Source organism: Salvelinus namaycush, chromosome 34 (genome assembly GCF_016432855.1).
Source record: "Salvelinus namaycush isolate Seneca chromosome 34, SaNama_1.0, whole genome shotgun sequence".
Classification (NCBI taxonomy): Eukaryota; Metazoa; Chordata; class Actinopteri; order Salmoniformes; family Salmonidae; genus Salvelinus; species Salvelinus namaycush.
Genome location: NC_052340.1, coordinates 1,579,461 through 1,584,460, shown reverse-complemented (window position 1 = coordinate 1,584,460; position 5,000 = coordinate 1,579,461).

Sequence of the window (5,000 nt, the reverse complement as noted above, 5' to 3'; positions counted from 1 at the left end):
TGATAACCTGAATGACCCTAGAAAGTTTTGGAAGGCTATTAAGTCTGTATGGTAAGAGTATTGTTAATGAATTACCGTCATGTGTATTGAAGGACTCTGTTGCTGTATATGACAAAACTGAAATGCTGAAATGTTTCAATAAGTGCTTTGTATTATCTGGTAGGCTGTTTGATTCAGTATCCTCTGTCTCTGTACAACCCCGTGTGGATGAACCAGTGTCCTCTGTCTCTGTACAACCCTGTGTGGATGAACCAGTGAGGGCAGGTCAAATGTTAAGCTTTTTGCCATTCTCAGTGCAGGAGGTACATAAAGCACTGAAATCCTTAGATCAGAGAAAGCCTGCAGCTCCTGATCTTCTTGATCCCTGCCTTTTAAAAGTGGCAGCTGATTTCATAGCTGAACCACTTACATATCTGTTCATTGAGATTTATTTTAAACTGCAAAACCCTTACGCACCACTGCACTTTATATACAAGGGTTGGCTGGCCTTCTAGTCAATCGTAGGCTCAGTCACTGGTGTACTTTTATTTACAAAGCCATTTTGGGTTTACTACCATTTTATTTGGGCCTTTTTATTGTTCAGACATGTGGTGGGTACTCTCTTCGTTCGCAGGACTTTATCCTGCTAACTGTTCCAAATGTCCGAACTGAATTTGGTAAAAGGGCTTTTATGTACTCAGCGCCATTGACTTGGAACTCCTTACAAAATACTTTTAAACTGGAAGAACTTGTCCCGATTGGTGTTTTTAAATCGTTGATGAAGGATTTTGGTGCTGATTCCCTGACCTGTCAATGTTTTTAATTTGCTGTGTTACGATGTTGTTATACTCTTGTGACTTCTATGTTTTTTTTTACTAGATTACCTGTAGTTTTTCATGTTGTCTGTCTGTAATTGTGTAATGACTTGGTGCTGCTTATCTTGGCCAGGACACTCTTGAAAAAGAGATTTCAAATCTCAATGAGCCCTTCCTGGTTAAATAAAGGTTAAATAAAAATTCAAGTAACTTTGTCTGAGTCCTGAAAACTTGCGTTAGCTCCAACCTAGAGCAAATGCCTAGGCTTTAGCTCAACAGGCTGACACAGTCTTGTGCCGCACAGACCCGAGTTCGAACCCAGTCAGTAATAATGCCTATGCACATGGTAACAGCTGTAACATTAAGAGGCCATAATATAGTTGTCACTCACCAGTACAAGTTGAGGTTTCCATGGGAAAAAGTAGTTTAACGTTTTAGGGTTTTGAATAGAAGGCCTGGTTAGTGTAAAGATAAAATAAAAAAGTCTATAAAATTGCCTGGTTAGTTTTCGTGATAGATGATGGTGAATCATGATGATGATGAGGATGATTATGTGGGAGAGGAGAAGAGGGATGATGTGAATGACTATAATGGTAATTGTGATGATGGTAGTGATGATGAAGAGTACAGTAGTAGCTTGGTCTTAGTGGGATGGCTCACTCTTTACTATCCATTGCTCCTGGCTTAGATTGCAGGGGTAGGAGTGTGGTTGGCAAGGAATTTGTGTTTGTCTACGTGGGGGATGAAACTGTTTCTGTTTTAATTTACAAATATCAGGGAAAGTAAGTCAGTAGGCTGATAAGAGTAAGTGGTATGATAAGGGTAAGCAGTAATATGATGATGATGATGCTCTCTAAAGTATCTGTGACACTGACCCAGTTCCAACTTGTCCAAACCTGCCATCTGCCAATCAAACCTCTTCATCCCCCTCTCAATCCCAGCAATAGAAAGTACACAAGTACTCAGCACTGTATAAAAATACATGAATTATTAGGAGCTCCGATCACCTCTCATATCTGACAACTCTCTGCCCACAATGTCTCACCTCAGAAATATCTCTGTTTGTTAACACCACCAATAGGACAAACATACGTGCCCCTCATACACACGCATGCACATACACACACACACAACATTTGTATTTCTCATACTTTTCATGAGAATATTCGGTGAGTGGCAATAGTCTGCACATCTGTTCACTGGTAGGCCTATGTGTTGGGTCCATAACGGGGGGCAGAAACGATGAGCCATATATGAAATCCACATTAATGAGGCATACAAGATGATTAGGCACATGTGTGAGGCAGAGATAAAGAACCGGAGGGTGCTACAGTGGTGTGAAAAGCGTCGGGTGTGATGACAATTTGTCATTCACTTCTGTCTTGTCTGCCTAATGTGTCTGTGAGAGAGCTGATTGTTCGTTGCCTATTCTCCCTGTGTGTGTGTGTGTGTGTGCATCAACGGGCCTTGACCATGAAGACTGTGATGTATTTATAGCAGGCAGTAGCAGTAGCAGCAGTATAGGTCCTTTTTCTATCTCATTTCAACACTCAAGTCAGAGATTTCATCACCCTGTAAATCTAGTGTGTGCCTGTATGATGTGGTTGTGAATGGAGGAATCTATGGGCATAGATAAAGAGACAAAACTATGGAAATATTGATGGCTATTTTCTAGTGCTATGATGAAACAAAATACATGTTCAGGTTGTCATCATGCAGTCATGAAAAAAGTGAGGAGGGTATTCTGTGTGGCACAGAGAGAGGTTGCACAATGTTTACAATAGGACCACAATGAAACTGTTAGCAAAACGTAATTAACACGATTTGTTCTGTATCATATTTAGCAAACAAGCATGGATTTCATACTTTTCAATATTATGAAATCATAAAATGACTCTGCAGTAGGAATGAAGGTAATGTAGTACCCTATGAAGAGAGCTGTGTGTTGTTTGGTGTTTAGTTGCGTTGACTGTACGTGCACGCAAGTACATAAGAGAGCGTCGACCTCCCATCCTTTTTTCCCCCCACACATTTTCCCAAGATGTGAAATAATTAACCTGGGATGTGTTTTATTGTATAGCTTTGGAATTGTGACATTACGTACTTTCGAGGAAAATAGACATTTCTCAACTCATACCCTGACTTTATGAAGGGATTATGTTTTATTTTTATTTTTTAAATTTTAATAAAAATAAAAAATCATAATACAAAAATCAACTTACATTGCTACATCAAACATGTCTAGCAAACCAAACACAGGTATTAACAATACTCAAACATACAAAAAATATCAATAAAAATAAAATACAAAAAATAAACAATTTAAGTGCACTTATATTCACTCTGAAAAGATCTTATTATAATGATTCATGAATATGTTATTCTTGTTGTTATTCACTAGGGTTAATGTTTTAATAAGATAATTAAATTAAATCAGAAAAATTGGTAATTTTGGTATAGAATTTTGGAATCTTTGTTTGTGTATAAAGTATTTGGCAACAAGAATACATTTTTTTACAATCATTTTAGTGATTTTGTTATCATTGCAATAGTAACATATTATATATTTTATGTAAAAAATATAGGCAGTGTTCATAATGGTAAATAAGTACTTTGCAAGGTTTTCCCAAAATTCTGACACAAATTTACATTCAAAGAACAAGTGAGTGTAACGACTTTCGTCCTCGTCTGAGGAGGAGTAGCAAGGATCGGACCAATGTGCAGCGTGGTAATTGTCCATAATGAGATATTTAATAACTCAACAGAACACTGAACAAAATAACAAAAGTACAAACAACCGAAACAGTCCCGTATGGTACTAACACAGGAAACAACCACCCACAAAACACAATAGAAAACAGGCTACCTAAATATGGCTCCCAATCAGAGACAACGACTGACACCTGCCTCTGATTGAGAACCATACTAGGCCAAACACATAGAAATAGAACAATAGAACAAAACATAGAAAAAACAACATAGAATGCCCACCCCAACTCACGCCCTGACCAAACTAAAATAAAGACATAACAAAGGAACTAAGGTCAGAATGTGACAGTGAGACAGATTCTCACCTTCGTTTTCACAGAAAACGCAGATATCATCAATAGCCACAAATTTGGAAATCATAGAATTACATGGATATATCTTATGTAAAATTTTGAAGTGCACTTCCTTAACTTTGTTTGGTATACAGTATTTGTAAGGCCTTTAACCATGCATTTTTCCAGACAATGTCAGGAATAAGCATGTTCCAGAAAAACTTTCCTTTGTGAATGAAGAATTTGTCTTATATATTTATTACAACAAGATCTCTCAAGTAAGCCCACGCCTTCCAATCTGAGTTCTGGATAAACTTTGTGATCATTCCCAAAATTAAGATGACTTTTCATAAGTGTAGTTAGACCACTGGGAACAGCTTTGATCACAGAAATAAACTCTCTGAAAGGTATTGGAAACTCTTTCAATGTTATAAATTGTTCATATGTGAGAATATTACCCTTGTTGTCGAAAATATCAAGAACAAAGTCAATATTCCTCTCATGCCAGCTGGGGTAGAACAATGACTTATTCCTTACAGTTATGTCTGAATTATTCCACAAAAGAGCTTTATGAGGGAAAAAATTGTGCAGGAAACATATTTTCCAGGCCATTAAAGCTTGTTGGTGAAACCTAGCCAATTTAGCAGGTAATCTTTCAGGAATATAATTACATTTCAGTAAAAATTGAAGACCTCCCAATTTATTAAACACATTATTTGGAATGAAATACCATATTGAATCAGTATCGATCAAACATTTTTTCAACCAGTTTATCTTGAAAGTGTTATTTATGTCAACAAAATCCAACACTTCTAGACCGCCTTCAGCTCTTTTGTTAGAAATGACAGATTTTTTTAGTTTGTGAGACTTATTTTTCCAGATGAAGTCAAGAAAGTTCTTATTGATCTCTTTACAAGTAGCTGGATTTACACATAACGATAATGAGGAGTACACAAAACGAGACAGTCCAACTGCCTTGGACAGAAGTACTCTCCCAAGTATAGAAAGATCTCTTTGTAGCCAATTATTAAATATATTTTTAGTTCTCTTAATTTTAGGAGAGAAATTCAAATGTTGTCTGACTAAGTGGTTTTTTGACAGATGTATTCCTAAATATTTAACACAGTCCTTTACAGGAATATTTTCAATTTCTTTATCATCAGAG